Here is a 19,744-nt window from a genome sequence, read left to right as displayed (position 1 = left end):
TAGATACACAGAAATAAAAAAAGAAATCGTAATTACAGTTCTTTTTATTAGTTTAAAACCAAGATTTGTATAATGAGAAATGGCACTGGTTTAAATAACATTGTCAAAACGGGTGATTTGAATCACAATCTTAATCGCTTGGTTTTTTTTAATAAATAATCATTAGTTTAAATCATTGGAATAAAAATAAAACAATTATAAATATAGCTTCTTTTACTATTTTTAGAGAGATTTTTCAGTAGTGAGATTTTGAATTTAGTTAAATTAAAAATAAATATATGATAAAATAATAATAAGATGCACAGGAATAAAAAAAATTGCACGTGTAATTATTTTGATTAGTTTAAAACCAAGATTTGTATAATGAGAAATAACATTGGTTTAAATAACAAAATCGAAATAGGTAATTTAAATCAGATCTTAATCGCTTAGTATTTTTTAAAAAGAATCATAAATTAAAGTCATTTATAATATAAAATTTAAACAATTATAAATATAGCTTTTATTATTTTCGAAGATATCTTTAAGTAAGGAGATTTAGAATTTTGTTAAATTAAAAAAATATATATATAAACGAATAAGAATATATAAAGAAATGAAAAAAAAAATCGCAGTTATAATTCTTTTTATTAGTGTAAAACCATGATTTGTATCATGAATTAAAATAATGGTTTGAATAAAATTTTTAAAAATGGGTGATTTGAATCCCAATCTTAATCGCTTGATATTTTTGAAAAAATTATTACTTTAAATCATGAGAATAAAAATAAAACATCATTAAATATAGTTTTTATTATTTTTGAAGAGATTTACAAAAGAGATTTTTTTAAATATCCAAATAGCTTTTAAAGTTTTATGTAAGCATTATACCCCATATTGATTACCGTTATATACACTATATCTTTAATAAAATGACTTTAAAATACTCATATACAGTTTATTTTAATGAATCAATTTTGTTTATTCTACAATAGCTACAAAGATTTAATTTTAAATAAGTAAAACTTGTTTCCCTAAATGATCTCATAAAGATTTCATAACCTTAAGACATTCAACTATCCATTTAATAAATCAACTTAGAAAAATAAGCTCGATTTCAATATAAAAAAATTATATGTAAGTTTCCAATTAAAAAATATAATCCGAATTTTTAAAAAAAATATGATTTTAACTTTTAAAAAAAACATTATTTATGACGATTTTTTTTAATATTTTCCATTTGTTTCTACCAATTTCAGTTGAAAAATAGTTTATGCTTTTAAATTAGTGGTTTTTGTTTAAAAAAAATCGTATCTTTTTACGTCATACTATGATTTTTACAAAACAAGATGAAATTTGATTTTGTGAAAAATCAGAAAAACCGGTTTTCTGTTTATTCTTTTTGTAAAAGGTCGTGCTTTCACAAATTTTTGAAAAATTTACTCATAAACTTCTTGCACTTAAAATTACCTATAGAATACTTGTTCTTTTAGTATTAGGATTCTGGTTTTGTTAAGGCGTGAAAGGAAAGATCTATTTTTGTTAGTAAGAAAAAGTCAAAAAACATATTTTTTCTGAAGTTTTATTTCTAAAATCATGAATTAATGAATAATCAAACCATTTTTCAAAGGAAGAAATTTGTAAAGGAACCATTTTTAAAATGAAAATTTTTTAAGATAAAATATCTTGTGAATAGTTCATTTTTGCGATAATATTACTTGTGAATTGCTTACGGTAACAAAATTTGTGAAAGAACCGATAACGGATCCAAATTTCTCCTAAATAGACCTTTAATGAAATTTTATATCATTATTTGATTTTAAATATTCAAAAATTTAATTTAAAAAAATCGGAAAACCAAATAATATTACGTAGCATCTAAATGATATCAAATCGCTAGTAAATATTTATCAAATAATGAACTTGTTCTAAGTATTTTGAATTTTGAGTTAGAAAAAAATGTTCCATATTTTTTTTTCACGGAGTGTTTTTCACAAAGAATTGTTATTTTCTAAACCTTGACTAAACTAATAAATAAACCGTTATAATTTAAAAAGTATAAGGAACAGATAATGAATTTATATTTAAATGAAATGAAATTTAAGAGGAAAAAAAAATTCTGAATCAATAATCAAGGAAGAAAAATGATACTTACAAGAAATTAGTTGGAGCTTGTACTAGAGTTTCATGAAAAACAATATTCCAACTACTTCAGTTGGATTGGCAGCTAAAATGCTGGTATTCAAAATTTTAATCGTTAACTGTGATAAACAATCACAAAATTAAGGTTGCGACAAATATCATACTAGACAATTGCAGTATTACGCATTTCTACTATCATATAGAAGCGAATTATTTTCTAAATTTAATGCAGGATTTCAATTATGTCCAGGAAAAGGAAGAATTTAGTGTTTGCGGTTGAAATATCTTTTCTTTAATAAATTTTGTTTTATCTTTTCATTTTTTTTTATTTTAAGCTTTATAGGAGGGTGCAAGGAAGCCTCGGCCCACCCTCTGAATGCGCTACTGCGTTTTTTCATTTTATCTAATGATTACACTGCAAGAAAATTACATGTTCCAGATACATTGTTTGAAATGTCGTACCTTTAACATGTTATTTTTTTATTTTTGTAAGAAGGAATAATTTTTAGGTCGTCGTGATGTGACTTCCACGTTTCAAGTTGAGAAGAAGTTTAAAGTATCAGTCACAAAATAATTTTTTACTGAATTTTACTAAATATAAAAATCTAATGATTGTGTCGCAGTTTCCCATTGCTGTTCGTTTATTTTTATTGGCCGGAAAACTAAGCACGTGGTTGGATCCAGTTTTTCCTCATTCATTTCAATATTGCTTGGGTTGTCATCAGCATAAAGTTAATGAAAGTCATAAAGATATTGTTTTTCTCTAAATATTTTTGTATCCCTTATTTAAAGTTATTTTCCTGTACTACTAACATTACGCTTTTAGTTCAAGACTTTAAAACCAAGAGAACTGTTGTTATATTATTATTATTATGTAATTCTGCTCCTTATTTTAAGATAAAGTTATTCAGAAAGGTGGTATAATATAATTAACCATTTTGCAATTATTATTTTTGTACAAATAACATTAATATACTGTTATAAATTACAGCTAATGAGATCTGTTAAATGATTTAGAACTTAATGATCAGCTTCATGCACAATGCAAGGAAAAAATAGTATTTTATGTATCCGCCTGTTTGGCAAGCGAAAATATTAAATGACGCTTGTGAACTCGTCAAATTTGTTTGATCAATATAATTTTATAAGAAAATAAATATTATTTTTAAAATTGAGTACTTAGAAAAATCACTTTTGTTCACCAAGAGATCTTAATTGTTTATAATAATAATAGATAATAATATTTGGACATGGGAAGTGGAGGCACAAGCTTAAGCAAACAGAATTCCTTTTAACACAATCTTCTTTTCTAAGGACATAAGGATAAGGATTAAGGATATTTATGCGAATAACTTTAACTTTAGTTTAAAAACTGTTTTCTGCCAAAAAACAACAATTATTGAGAAGCAGTCGTCGGGGTGAGTGGCAGCGAACTGGGGGGTTTAGCAGCTTAGTAAAAGAATAAAAAAGTGTGTATTTACAGTAAATGCTCGAAGTAATGGGTGCGGTATTCTACGAAATGTCTCATAAGCCAAGTTTCTAAGTCATCGATAAAATGATGTATGAAAGATTCAAAAACTGTAAGTGAATAACGAGTTAAAAATTATTAACTTTCAGCTTTTCAGACTATTTTTCTTGGGGAAGGGGGGTAATACATTTTTCTGCAGCTTTAGCGAACAATATTAGATGAAAAAGAGCAAAATGCGGTTTACGGAAAAAGGCAGAAATGGAAGACATTTTTATTTATTCTTGATGCCAATAGAGAAATGTAAAAAACGACATCATTTCAGCTTATTTCCTTCCCACCAACTTAACTTTTAATTTTTGTGAAGTAAACATGCGTTGTTGGCCTGTAGCTAGATTATTTTCCTTCTTACAAAGGAAAGAAGCTCTGCTATTTTTGGAATCCTGCTGCAAACTTCAAAAAAATAAATAAATTCTTTTTTGTCGGTCACATGGGCCCTTATTTCTATTCTTGCTAGCTTATTATTGTAGTCAACAGTTAGTGTTGTCAATGGCGTCAAAAGCTATTGCACCCTATTGCTACTTTTGACATCTGTTTTTACTTATAACGGAAACCTCGTAACAACTACAATTCCATTTGCAAATGTAAATTGTTACCTTATATTATGCCTTTTTATAGTGATAGACTTTTGCAGTGAATTTTTCGAATGGAAGAAAGGCTTTGAATTTATAGAGAGTGTTGGATTTCAATACTTGTATTCTTTATCTTTAGCTGTTTACTAGTTCTTTTTTTTTTCTTTCTTACTTTCTTTTCTTTTTCTTTTGAAATAATTTGAACGAATGTGTCAGAATTATTCAAAAATTGCTAAATTTATAGAAAATTTTAAAAGTCAATCATGGCATTTCTTATTTTTATTTATTTTTTGTTGGAAAAAACATGCTTTATTTTATTTTCGAATAAAAAAAATAGCCTTTCATTATTATTACTAGCCAACTTCTGGCGACCAGCTGGTCCACCTTTTTAAATAAGTCGAATCTCAAGCATTTTGAGACTTGACACTTTCATTTAAAGAATAATAATATAAATTTTAGAATTCGGAAACCACGATCAGAAAAGATGTGAGCAATTAATTCTTATTATTAATAGTTGGTATAAAAATTTTTTAATGGTAGAATTTAATAAATTTTAACACTCCTGAAATTGAAATGCCGTTTGGACGAATAAGCATATTTATGTTTAACAATATTTATGTTAACTTATTTCTTCAATTTCCCATTGCTTATGCTAATCTGCATTAGCACGCTTTACTTCTAGCACGCTTTACTTCTAGCACGCTTTACTTCTAGCACGCTTTACTTCTGCCCTTTAACTATGAGATTAGCAAGCTGTAAGAATATTTAATTTTTTAAAGTGGATCTGTTTCCATAAAAACGCACGTTTTAATCTATAACAATGGTTTTTGTCAATGAAATTTCACATTTTCGACATTATGTTTAGACTACATAATTCCTGAAAAGGGTGTTTGTTTGCAAACATTCCCTTGAAACTTTGCAAACTGCTGAAAGACACACGATCCAAATCGGTGCTTCCGATCTTGTGTTGGATCTAGACAGACATTCTTTTTTATAATTTTGAGATTTAAAATTTTGATTTTTAATAGTGGGATAGTTTATTTTTACCAATTGTTTGTTCCTTAATTGAGAAATTAGATGCAGATAAAAGAAGCTTTTTTTTATTCTTTAATGACAATTAATTATTTCTTTATTTATCATTTATATTTATGATTTCATTTCACTTTTAATCAACGTTCAAAATTCTAAAATGCTGATAGAGATGTAAAGTTCTGATTTTTAATAATGGGATAGTTTATTTTTTACCAATTCTTTATTTCATTATTGAGAAATTAAATGCAGATGAAAGGAGCTTCTTTTATTCCTTAATGAAAAATAATTATTTATTATTTATAGTTATGATTTCAATTCACTTTTAATCAATGGTCAAAATTCCAGAAAGCTTCGAAAGTTTCTAGAAAATATAAAATTATTATCTTTTCTTCATACAAATTAGTTTTTGTTTCGTTTTTTTTCTTCCTAGCTACGATTCCTTAGATTTATTTCATTTTATTTGCTAAAATGTAACTCTTTCTCTTCCCTGACTATCCAGATTTTCACCGCATATCTTTAAAGGCGGGGCCATTATCGGGGGTAACGACGCAGGATTGGCGAAAAACACCCACGATATACAACGATACAAAACCTTTGTCACCCTACCTTTCTCATTGTTAAACAAGGCATAAATTTCCCCAAGTTTTTCATTTTGTAGGTTTTGCATGAATAAGGGTGGGCGGTCCCTACACAACGTGGGCGGAATTTTTTGCAGCCAGTAAAAACACCCCAATCCTTTCGTACCGGATCGGTAACCATGGAAACAGGAATCAGGCATGGTTGAACTTGCATTGAGATTGGGTGGTAGTCAACCCTAAGCTCTGGTATTCCATTTTTTCCCTCTTCGAACATTTTTTTGTTCGATTTTTCCTTTTTTTTATATATATATATTTTCATTCCATCACACATAACTCGCTCCCCAAATAACAAGCTCTGGAAGTGAAAGAACATCTACCAATAGAAAAAGGATAGAGTTCGAACTCAAAAATTCCATCATTATAAAATATGCTTTATGGTTAGAAACAGGAGCTGTGCGGCATTATCTGTCTCTCTTGCTTTTATCTTTAAGAAGAAAAAAAAAAAGAAAAGGTTTTAGCGATTTAAATAGGATGAATACTTTTATCATTTAGAAAAATAAATATTAAAAAATAGGATGTTGGGTAAAAAAAAATTAAATAAAGCTCAGTTTTTTCTCCGTTCTCTTTTTAAAATGCTAATTAAACTTCGAACTCGTTTTAAGAATATTTTTGAGGCACTTTAGTCGAAAGGAAGGTATTAATATTGGTTCATGCACTTAGGGGGATGGAAAGAACATATTTCGAATGCGAATCGCTGTTCGATTTAATGAAGTTTTTTGTTTGAGAAAGTTGATGGAAAATGTCGGGTATTTTTAAGCGGATTAGGAGAGGAATTAGGTGAGATAAATCTGGAAATGAGATTTTATTATTTTTTTTTTCTCTTCGACTTCTTCATAAAATGTAAGCACAATTAATTGCTATTTGTGATTGCAATTGAATTATTTCAACGTCGAACCATAATATTAAATTGAACCATAATATTATGGTTCGAAGAAATGAGATTTTTTATATTTTTTCTTCTACTTCTTCATAAAATGTCAACACAATTAATTGATATTTTTGTTGCAATTAAATTGTTTCAACCACGCGAGAACCATAATATTAAATTGAACCATAATACAGAGAAAATTGACTGCAACCTTAATAAAGAGTTAAGATGAACAGCATTAAACCTTAGTATCGTACAAATAAGCTTTAGAAGAATGGTGATAAGGTTAAGTTTTAACTATAATAAATTTGCAGCAAAATTAACCGATATAATGGTTTAAGTTAGCACCTTATTAAAGTTGAGGAAAATTTGAACAATATTGTTCAACAGGCTCTAAAATTTCTAAATATGTGGCCGTGGATGACGTGAAGTATTCAGCACTCATCAATAAAGCGACACAGGTTCATATCCCAGCATGGGCCGTTCAATTCGTAAACTACTCCCTGCTGAGACGGGCTACAGTACTGATAGCTGCATTGATAAACGGATATGTTAAATTCCCCTTGCTGACCATGCGGTATTTCATGATATTCCTCTTAGTTTAACGCATATATGGATAATTTTCATTCAAAAAGTCTTCCCCGAATTCGAGTCTGTCCCAACGTTTTATCCTGTTTTCTTGCTTTCTGGGTTGGGTTCAAAATTACAAAGCTGCGCCGTTGATCGTTCGTAGCATCAAATCAAATATGGATCAGTAGTTCAACATCAGTTTTTTAATTAAAATATAAAATGTAATTAGAGCTTAAAGTCCGTATAGCTCAAGTGACAGCCGACTCTTTTTCTAATAAAAGGTACCAGGTTCGAATCATGGCGATACTTCTTACACCGACCACGATACTTTAAAATATTTACCATGGTCGAGGATTTCTCCATATTGTCTACTAACCATGAATAGATTTATGGTTATTCCCTCCGAAAGACGCAATACTAGTCAGTTTGAATCAAAAAGTCATTTACGAATGCGAGTTTGCCGCAATGTCTGCTCCTAGAGTTCCCTCTTCTTCTGGGTTGTATTCGGAATAACAAATCTACGGAGTTGATCGTTAGTAGATCATGATCCATTACTGCCAAGCTGTGTTTTGTTTGTGTCTACTCCTATTTATTCGATTACTTCAATACGTCACACAGCGAAAAAAATATGGTAAAAACTACCAGAATATGGTAAAACTTGCAATTTTTCTGGCTGTATGGTAACACCAAAATGAACGGTAATTTTCGCCGAAGAGCTTTCGCTATGATTTTGGTAAAATTAACAATAAAATATTGCGTTATTACTTGCGTTAATATTGGGTAAAAGTGGTTAATGCCTTAAGTCATGACATACAAAATCACTTATTTAGTTAAATTTACTTTTCAGTTTTGCATTTTTGACTATATGTGTGGTTTTAAGAACTATGATTTTTAATACCAGAATTTTCGTTAAACCGTTACGATACGAACTGAAAAGGTTACTATTTAAATTTTATAAATACCATGCATTTTGGTTCTATTATCAAAATTATATTATAAATATTTTATTTATTATTATTTAAGCAGAAATGGCATTATTATACATCACGGTAATTTTACCAAATTTTTTTCCAGAATTTAGGAAAAATTAATTAGAATCTCACCCACAATTTTGATTTCTTACTTTAGATTTAGTATTTCAAACATCGGAGCATTAATTGTAGTTTCCGACTTAAAATGCTGTAACAAATCAGTGCTAAATGTTAATCTAATTAAGTTAATTCATACAATGTTCTTTATTTGAATGAATAAATCGTAACGGTATATTTCGATTCCTCACTATCTAATTGAAAAGCCGTATTCCGAAAAATATGGTACTATGTAGTGGGGACTATATAAAAGATAGTGGTAATAAAAAGCTGCTACTTATCCGGAAAAGATTTTAAAAAAAGTGGTGAAAAAAAGATTTCCATTTTCAAAGGAAATAATTATCATTGTCTACCACTTTTTTGTCTTGATTTAAACATCCATATTTACTTACAAAACTCTCATTATAAAGTGCATATTATAACTGTTATAAGGAACTGGTAGCTAGGAATTATTCACTTCTTCTGAATAATCTGAAACGTGTTCTGAATGATCCATATTTCACTAGAAAATATGGATCAGAACATTTCCACTAGTTATTCATTTAAAAAATTTTCCTCTATTTTGGAAAAATTTATGATCTTTCTTAATAATAATAGAATTTTTAGAGAATTATGGTTAATTTAGGTAAGATTTTGCTAATTTTTGTGATTTATAAAAATTTTCCTCTATTTTGGAAAAATTTATGATCTTTTTTAATAATAGTAGAATTTTTAGAGAATTACGGTTAATTTAGGTAAGATTTTGCTAATTTTTGTGATTTATAAAAATTTTCCTCTATTTTGGAAAAATTTATGATCTTTTTTAATAATAATAGAATTTTTAGAGAATTATGGTTAATTAACGTAAGATTTTGCAAATTTTTGTGATTTATAAAAATTTTCCTCTATTTTGGAAAAATTTATGATCTTTTTTAATAATAATGGAATTTTTAGAGAATTACGGTTAATTTAGGTAAGATTTTGCAAATTTTTGTGATTTATAAAAATTTTCCTCTATTTTGGAAAAATTTATGATCTTTTTTAATAATAATGGAATTTTTAGAGAATTACGGTTAATTTAGGTAAGATTTTGCAAATTTTTGTGATTTATAAAAATTTTCCTCTATTTTGGAAAAATTTATGATCTTTTTTAATAATAATGGAATTTTTAGAGAATTACGGTTAATTTAGTTAAGATTTTGCAAATTTTTGTGATTTATAAAAATTTTCCTCTATTTTGGAAAAATTTATGATATTTTTTAATAATAATAGAATTTTTAGAGAATTATGGTTAATTTAGTTAAGATTTTGCAAATTTTTGTGATTTATAAAAATTTTCCTCTATTTTGGAAAAATTTATGATATTTTTTAATAATAATGGAATTTTTAGAGAATTATGGTTAATTTAGGTAAGATTTTGCAAATTTTTGTGATTTATAAAAATTTTCCTCTATTTTGGAAAAATTTATGATCTTTTTTAATAATAATAGAATTTTTAGAGAATTATGGTTAATTTAGGTAAGATTTTGCAAATTTTTGTGATTTATGCCGATGAGCGAATTTCTCGTGAGAGAGTAGTTGAAAATCGTAATTTTAGATTTTTTATTGTAGCGCAATAAGAGACAACATGAAAATAAAAGAAAAATTCTTTTTGCTATTCCCAGAAAAAATAAAATACTTAAAAATAAAATGATTAGTTTTCTCAGGGGCGTGCCAACCTTCTTCAGATAGAAGAATTAAATTTTTTTTTTCATCATGTAGTGCATTAATAAGAAAAACACGTTTTAAAAATTAATTTTACCTGAAATCAGGGGTATTAACTAAAAGTAGTTTTATGGGTAGATGGAATTAAAAAAAAGCATTGTGTTTGACCTCTTCTTTAAAATTTTATAAGAGATTTTGCATTTATTCCAAAAATAAGAGCCAAAAACTTTTAAGAAATCTGCATTAAATGAAACTAATGCATAATAAACAATGTATAAATATATGCATAAAACTAATGTATATTTATGCATTTTATAACTGATACGCTTTTTTTTCGAGTATCCGAATATCATACCTGGAATCAACTGGAAATCAGAATATGATGAGCATTAATAATCTTGAAAAGACAAAATTCTTTAAAATTTAAGCGTAAACTATATCCATTTTAACACTCTTTAGATGAAGCGCAGGGACAAAATTTGTGTATCTTTCTGAGGTACTATCCTTTAATTTATTAATTAATTTAATTTTAGTTGAAATTTCAAAATTCCAAATATACTAATGTGTATGTAAATTTTCATTATAACTCACTTTTCTGTTGTTCATGCTAAATAATATAACTCAATTATTAAAACTTATTCAAATTGAAATCAAAGATTTTGTTTCAATGCTTTTTTTTTCTTTTAATTTTCATAACATTTTCTTTGGCTAACTATTTATTCCACATATACATATTAGCAATCATCGTTTATTATCGGATAATGGTTATCATATAACATGGATAATAATACGGCAGTAATTTGAGGGCCGTAGGCCATTACTCTGTTTACGGCACTTGCAAGTGTGCGCAAGCTTGCATTGCGTTCTCTTACACTGTAAAAAAACTTCGGATCAAATTACGTAAGAAGTTTTACTGTAAATTCCTTTTTTGCCGTAAAATTTTGCAGAACAAATAATTCTATTATATCGTAATTTTTATATATACTGTAAGAACAGTAAAATCACTGACTCACTGTTATGGATTAAATATCACAGTAAAAATTACTGTAGAAAATTTTAGTTTAAAAATGTATTTTACGATAAAATAGATTTTACGGATGATGCACCCAGGGTTCCAGTATTTTTTACCGAAATTTTTTACCGCATAAGCTGATTGCTTTTAAGATTAAAGTCCGTATCCCGGTTATACACTTGCTCAATATTCCTTAAACTGAAGTTTTCCTTGTTGGTATTTTACATTTAACTAAAACAAATAATTGTATCTAATTAATTACATAGCTAAACTGTATTTCTTAAAAAAGAAAAAGAAAAGGGAAAAAAACTGGCATTTTTTTAAAAGCTTTATTTATGTATTCATTTCAGTTTTGAAAGTGAAAAAATCTGAACCAGGTAAAATGTTGAAAAAAAATAAATCAGAATCGAGCGAGAAAGAGAATGTTAGAGTTGTTTTTAAACAGAATCCCCAAAGGAGATTAAAAAATGCCTTATAAAAAACTGAAGAAGTTTGTTGAAAAAAATTGTCTTGAGGGAATTTTAAAACTTCATAACTCATTCAGGCGTTTGATTAAAAAAAATATTCGCGCTATTATTCTTACAAAGTCATATTTTGTTACACATAAAATTTAACGTAAGCGTAAATCATGAAGTAATTCTTCATGTTTTGAATTATAATTATTGAAACAACATGTTTGAATTATGTATTTTATTTCGATATCGTATCATATTTTTCAACTTATATTTTGTCGTATGATTTTATTTACTTCCGATATTATGTCTTATTTTACAATGTAGATTTTTTATGATTTTTCTTTACGTTCATTATTATATCTTATGTTTTTTTTTTTTTGTGTAAATTTTTTTCTATAATATTTATCTGCTTCCAATATTGTATCTTATGATTTTCTGACGGCAAGTTATGTTCTAATAAATTTAATAAAACAGTAATTATTAAAATAGTAAGTTTGAATTATGTAGTATATTTCGATTTTGTATCAAATTTTCCAACTTATATTTTATATTATGATTTTTATTTACTTCCGATATTATGTCTTATTTTCAAGTATAGATTTTTTATGATTTTTGCTTACGTACGTTATTATATCTTACGATTTTTTTGTGTATATTTTTTTCTATAATTTTAATCTGCTTCCGATATTGTATCTTATAATCTTCTTACGGCAAGTAATGTTCCAACAAATTTTCATTAACATTTGATAAAAAAATAAAAGAAAAGAAACTTGGTTTGAAGATGAAAAATGTAACCTCTTTTATTTTATTTCTTTTTATTCTAGTTTTAACGATGTTTAAATAAAAAAATATATGTTTGTTGCGTTTTACTAATTAATTTATACAAAAGCATATGAGAAATTTCTACAAAAGGCTTATAAAAAATGTGAATTTTCTTAAATGTGTATGTGATTAAAGTTGGCAAAACATAATTCACCCATAACATCCTTCTCACTTAAGGAGGTCGAATTTAGATTATTACGGTTCGCATTAGTCAGAATTCAAATATTTCGTTATAGAAAAAACTTAACTGCGCACCAGCTATATTTACTCTGTCAACCATCAAAATTAATTTAAGTCTGAACCATCAAAATATGGTGGGAGTTGCTGCAATAAAGAATATATAATAGCGATTGATATTAAATTGGTTCCTAATGGTCGTGTTTTAGGTTCTAAAAGAGTTATGCCATTAATATTAAAGTGCACTTTTATGAAAAAATTTCTGTAATAATTATTTTTTATGCGCATATTTTATTTGAATGAAAATAAAGTACTCCCTCAACAGTTTTGCTGATACAATTTTCAGACTCCCCGCATGATGTTGGTAATGATTTCAGCATTGCTCACCGACCACCTTTACCTTCCAAGCCTGTTGTGGCTCTAAACTGCCACTAGGAATCAAACTCCTGTTCAATTAAAAAAGAAAAAAGGAACTCAGTTTCTTAATTACCATGCCAGTATGACTCTGACTCCTTTATTTGAGTAATAAAAACAATAATGTTAGTGTTGGGATTGATTGTTTTGCTCCTATGTTTACGCTCTTTCGTTGTTTTACTCTTATAGAAAATTTTTAAAATTTCATAATTCCAATTTATGATACTGACTTTCAAAAACTATTCTAACCTATTAAATAGGTAATATAATTTAAATGAAAACTTTATTTTTTTCTCTTTGATTAATCCATTACTCTTATGTTAAGATTCTTATGTTTACGCTCTTTCATTGTTTTACTCCTATAGAAAATTTTTAATTAAAAAAATTTCATAATTCCAATTTATGATACTGACTTTCTCAAGTTATATACAATCTAAATGAAAAATTAATTTTTTTCTCTTTGATTAATCCACTGCTCTTATGTTTATGCTTTTTGATTGTTTTACTCCTATAGAAATTTTTTTAGTTAAAAACAAATTTCATAATTCCAATTTATGATACTGACTTTCTCAAACTATACTAACCTATTAAACAGGTCATATAATCGAAATGAAAAATTTATTTTTTCTCTTTGATTAATCTATTGCATTAGATATAAAAAAGCTGTAAAAACTGCATAATGATGAATTATGAAATTAATTATTTCAAACATTCAGTTCTATAAAAACACCTTTGACTAATAGGTGCATACCATGCAAGTCATTATATACATCACCCGTCTTATTTAATTAAGTAAAATAAGTAATTAATTCGGATCTAATATTTAAAATTTAATGCTAGGTAAAATGGATACATTAGCATTGTACATAAGCTTAGTACAATGCAAAATCATAGTTTTGTAAAATCATATTATACTTTTTTAGTCAAAAAAAAAAAAAATGCTTGTATGACCCTACATAAAGTACTGATATGAACACTAAGGTAAAATTGATTCCTTTATCGGTTATATGATTTAGGTTTCTTTCTCTTAACCATCAAAAATTGCAATTTCAAAACTATGGTCCCAATAGTTTTTCCTAGAAAACAATGAAAGAATTTTGCACTTAATGCAAGTTTCACTTCCTGCTTACTTCGTCTATCTTGGGTGAAAACTTTTTCACTCAAACTTGTTTTTCTAAAGAGTATTTATGTAGAAAAGAAAATTATTATTATTATGTTTAATAAGGATTAAAAAAAACTTGAAACAAAAGCTTCAATACAAATTTTTATGTGATTCGAAACTAGATAATTTTAAATAACAAAATACCGAGTTTGAACTAAATCGGTCAAGAAGTTTTGAAAAAGAAAATTAAAATACGACTGAAAATTTGTAAATAAATTCGCATTATAATTAACCATCGTGAACTAAATTTAAATTCCTTGGTGGGCCAAGCGACGGTTAGAAAAAAAAATTCCTATAGAACGTCTTTTTTTTTCACATTCATTTTTTTCACACATATTTATTTATATATTTTTATTACAGATCCCTGATTTGTGTGGACACAAGATGCAGGAAGATGTCAAGGAGCGGAATTATGGAAATATGGAGCGGTTAATGGAAGACGAGAACAATCTTTTACAACAAAATCGACAAAACGAGTTTTTTTTTCAGTTTTTGATGCCTTTAACAAAATAGCTGACTTAGTTATGATGCATAACGTTATTGTTAGTAGGTAAGTAGCAGCGTTCGTAAATATAATTTTGTACTTCCTCAGTAACACTGTTTTCAAATAAATGTTTTATTTCATAGTTCAGAACATGTATTCCTAATTTATAAATTGATTAATTTTTAACAGGCTGACCGTAATTAGGAATCTGATTTTGTCGCTGGAAAAATGGAGTTAAAATTTGAGGAAATAAGCTAATCTGAGTGCTCTTAAAATAGTTTGAAATCTGATATACAAATAAAAACAACTTGTAACAGCTGCAATTAGAGAGAATAATAGTGAATTCATTTTAGAACAAATCGTTTCAAAATGTGTTAACAGTGCGGGGAAGAAAAAAAAAAACGGATTACCCTGAATAACTATTGGTCATTAGACCAATATTTATTAGATAGTTATTAGTTATTAGATCAGATCTTCACTCTCTAGGACTCAATCTTAAGGACTGAAGGGGATGACCTCAAATATTATAATTGATAAGGGCAGACGATATTTTGAGTTACGAAATCCGATACAAAAACTGACTTTCTCTAAATGAACATAACTTTTTTTCGACCGATTCAGATTTCTGACCCCCTAAAACATAGGGGGTAGCGGCAAACTGGAAATTATAGTCCCAATACTTTGTTCAGGAGAGTGCTCCAAAGTTAGGACCCCTTAATGTTAGTTTCACTTTTTGCGTATTTAGCTATATCTCGAGAACTTTTAAATGAAATTTAAAAAATTTTTACACACAATTATAAAACTCCTTCATTCAAAGATAATTCCATGCAAAAAACAAAAAACAAAAAACAAACGTTATCATATGAGTCGCTCAGAAGCCAATGCGGTTAAGTCCAAAACACAACAATTGAGAAAATTAATGTTTTTTGATACATTAGTTTTTAAAATTCTTGGTTTATTAATTTAATTAGAAAAGTGTAAAAAGTCTTTTTTCGAGGTGTAAACTCTGCAAAAAAACAAGATATGTACAGGATGTGTAAATAAAAACGTAAGTATTGATTGAAATAATGACAGCATCTTAAAAATTTTAGGACTTATACCTTTTGGCAGCTGAAAAAGATAAGAAATTTATGTCTACTAGTATAAACGAACTTTTATTTTTCTCAATCATCACCAGATACAGTGACTAATAGAAAATAAACTGTTGGATTATTTCAAAAATTGTTTCTTACTTCAAAACTAGAGTGGCACTTTTCTTTTTTCTTTTTTTTCTTAGAGTGGTTTTAGGAAATGAAAATAAAAAAAAAATTTAAAAAAAATACCACATTTTAAAAAAAATACTACGAAAAATACCATACCCCTTTTTTCGGTGAAAAAATACTACCGTAGTATTAAAAATACTACGTCTGGTAACCCTGAGTTACTATGAATTTCTTGTTTTTCAGTGTTACCAACAAATATCGAAAGAAGAAGAAGAATTTAATTTTTATTTCAAAGTTTATGTAAAAAAATATTGATAAAAGGTGGACTTATTCACAATGGCTTCTGAAATTATTATACAATATATTCAGAAGCTATTAAAAAAAGGGCTGTCTAACCTAGAAAAAAGTAACCAACGAGTAAATCCTTTAATAGCTAAGAGGATTATTATTTATTTCATCAAAATTTCCAAAAATCAGAAAATATCAAAAAATGGACTTAACCGCATTGGCTTCTGAGCGGCTCATATATGTATCATTTTAATCATTTTGAAGAATATAATTTTACAAGGCAAATATCTTTAAAATGATGCATAAAATTTCACACCTTACAATTCAAAATTTTTTCGATTATTATTAAATAAAATAATTAAAAAAAATATTTACTGAAATAAATTTTCCTTTCGTGGAATTATGTTAGGACAAACGCGTTTTATGATTGTATGTAAAAAATTTTTATTTCGCTTAAAAAATTCTTGAGATATGGCGAAATACGAGAAAAGTAAAATTAACAATAAGGGGTCCAAGCTTTGAACCGCTCTCCTGACAGAACTATGGGAACCATATTTATTAGATTACGGCGTATATTAGGAGTCAGAAATCCGAATCAGTAAAAAAAAAAAAAAAAAAAAGACATGGTTATTCAAAGAAAGTACGTTTTTGTGTCTGATTTTGTAACTTAAAATATATCCTGCTTTTACTAATTAGCATATTTGAGATCATCCCCTTGAAATATTAAGATTGAGTCCTAGAACGTGAAGATCTGATCATTAGATCAAAAATAATTCAGGGTGGTCCGTTTATTTTTTAGGCGCACTATGCGTCCTCATGCAATAGGCCGCAAAAAACGGTAAAAAAGTAATAGTTAAAGTATTTATGACTGGAAATTATTTTTAACTATTTTTAAATATTATTCATTGTAAAAAATTATAAATAATTCGCAAACTGTCCAATTCTATGTTAGCGATATACAGTTTGTTTCGAATTAAACAAACCTTTTTCAAAAAATTTCTATTACTATTTTTTAGCATATCTTTATATTTTCCTTTATATTAACGCCCGCTTTTTAATGTAAAATAAATTCAAAGCGATTTCCTCATTGCAAATAATTAAGAACAAAAAATCGCTATCTGACACTCTCCATGTCAGCGGCATATGTGCTCTCAGAGTAGCTTGCTTCGGACTAAACAAACCTTTTTTTAAAAACTTTCCATTTATATTTCTTGGTATATCTTTGTAATTTCTTTCAAATTGGCTCTCACTTTTTAATATAAAACAAGTTTCAAAAGATTTCCTCATTGTAAATAACGATGAAAAATTCTCAAACTGTCAGCCCTTATGATAGTGATATATTTGCCATCATTGAATTTTATTCGGACTAAACGAACCTTATTTAAAAAAAATGTATTAAAATTTCTAGGTATATTTTTGAATTTTCATTCAAATTGAAGCAAACTTTGCCTATAACAAGTTTTAAACGATTATCTAATTTCAAATAATTATAAAAAATTCGCAAACTGTCCGCTTCTATCTTAGCGATATACATTGTCTCAGAGTAGCTTGCTTCGGACTAAACAAACCTTTTTAAAAAGCTGTCAATTGATAATTCTTGGCAAATATTTAAATTTTCTTCAAATTTGACACTCACTTTTAAATCTAGAACAAGTTTTAAGCAATTTTCTGATCCGAAATAATTATAAAAAATTCGCAAACTGTCCGCTTCTATGTTAGCGATATACATTCTCTCAGAGTAGCTTGCTTCGGATTAAACAAACCTTTTTTAAGAGTTGTCAATTGATATTTCTTGGCAAATCTTTAAATTTTCTTCAAATTTGACACTCACTTTTAAATCTAGAACAAGTTTTAAGCAATTTTCTGATCTGAAATAATTATAAAAAATTCGCAAACTGTCCGCTTCTATGTTAGCGATATACATTGTCTCAGAGTAGCTTGCTTCGGACTAAACAAACCTTTTTAAAAAGCTGTCAATTGATAATTCTTGGCAAATCTTTAAATTTTCTTCAAATTTGACACTCACTTTTAAATCTAGAACAAGTTTTAAGCAATTTTCTGATCTGAAATAATTATAAAAAATTCGCAAACTGTCCGCTTCTATGTTAGCGATATACATTCTCTCAGAGTAGCTTGCTTCGGACTAAACAAACCTTTTTAAAAAGCTGTCAATTGATAATTCTTGGCAAATCTTTAAATTTTCTTCAAATTTGACACTCACTTTTAAATCTAGAACAAGTTTTAAGCAATTTTCTGATCTGAAATAATTATAAAAAATTCGCAAACTGTCCGCTTCTATGTTAGCGATATACATTGTCTCAGAGTAGCTTGCTTCGGACTAAACAAACCTTTTTAAAAAGCTGTCAATTGATAATTCTTGGCAAATATTTAAATTTTCTTCAAATTTGACACTCACTTTTAAATCTAGAACAAGTTTTAAGCAATTTTCTGATCTGAAATAATTATAAAAAATTCGCAAACTGTCCGCTTCTATGTTAGCGATTTACATTTTCTCTCAGAGTAGCTTGCTTCGGATTAAACAAACCTTTTTTAAGAGTTGTCAATTGATATTTCTTGGCAAATATTTAAATTTTCTTCAAATTTGACACTTACTTTTAAATCTAGAACAAGTTTTAAGTGATTTTCTGATCTCGAATAATTATAAAAAAATTCACAAACTGTCCTTTTTTATGATATGCTCTCAGAGGAGCTTGCTTCGTACTAAACAAACCTTTTTCAAAAAATTTCCATTAATATTTCTTAGCATATCTTTATATTTTCCTTTATATTGACGCCCACTTTTTAATATAAAACAAGTTTCAATCGATTTCCTCACTGCAAATAATTATAAAAAATTAGCAATTTGTCCACTTCTATGTCAGGGTCATACATGCTTACAGAGTAGCTTGTTTCGTACTAAACAAACCATTTTCAAAAAAATTTCCAAAAATATTACTCAATCAAAAACAAGCTTTTACCGATTTTCTAATTGTATATAATTATAAAAAACTCGTAAATTGCCCTCCTCTATGTTAGCGATACATATGCTATCAATGTAATTTGTTTCGGACTATTAACAAACCTTTTTTAACCAAACAGGACTAAACAAAATTTGATGGTAAAGGTAAAAGTTTAATAAGTAACAGACCTTTTCTTGTGAGCAAAAGTAATAAGGTTTTATTTCCATTGAGGAAATTCAAACACTGACATTATTGATCAAAACACTGTTGAATTGATTTAATTTAGATTATATTTGAAAAAAAAAAATCATTACATATGCGTTTTAGATGAAAAAAATCATTTGATAGTCATAATAAAATTAAAGTTTAGTTGATAGTGTTAGACAGCCAGTTAGATTTCTTATTGTTAATTGATAAAAAATGGATAATTTTCTAATCCGTATACTTCGACTATACGAAATAGGTTTCATTGCAGGTTAATTCGAATGAAATATAAGGATATTAATTCCATATAATTAATTCTGTGTTATTTAAAATCTTGGGCAAACATAATTCTTCGTATTATACAAAAGAGTATCATGATCTTAAGGCATTGCATTTATAGAGAATTTCTTATTGTTGAATCAGAGTTAATGTTTATGACTGAATGAAATTTGTTTTATACTTTGATG

At 27.2% G+C, this 19,744-nt stretch overlaps 1 long non-coding RNA gene across 1 annotated transcript in view; it reads left to right on the top strand.

The window, feature by feature from the left end:
- LOC107451853 (uncharacterized) overlaps positions 1-19,744 on the top strand; it is a 115,478-nt gene that overhangs the window by 69,565 nt on the left and 26,169 nt on the right. Inside the window, exon 2 of the long non-coding RNA XR_001585117.5 lies at positions 14,500-14,689. This is a non-coding gene — a long non-coding RNA (uncharacterized LOC107451853). The remainder of the gene's footprint in view (positions 1-14,499; positions 14,690-19,744) is intronic.

Source organism: Parasteatoda tepidariorum, chromosome 1, assembly GCF_982258835.1.
Source record: "Parasteatoda tepidariorum strain Cologne lab strain chromosome 1, Ptep-v5.0, whole genome shotgun sequence".
NCBI classification, from domain to species: domain Eukaryota; kingdom Metazoa; phylum Arthropoda; class Arachnida; order Araneae; family Theridiidae; genus Parasteatoda; species Parasteatoda tepidariorum.
Note: the sequence above shows the minus strand (reverse complement) of the source record. Positions and strands in the feature narration are given on the sequence as shown.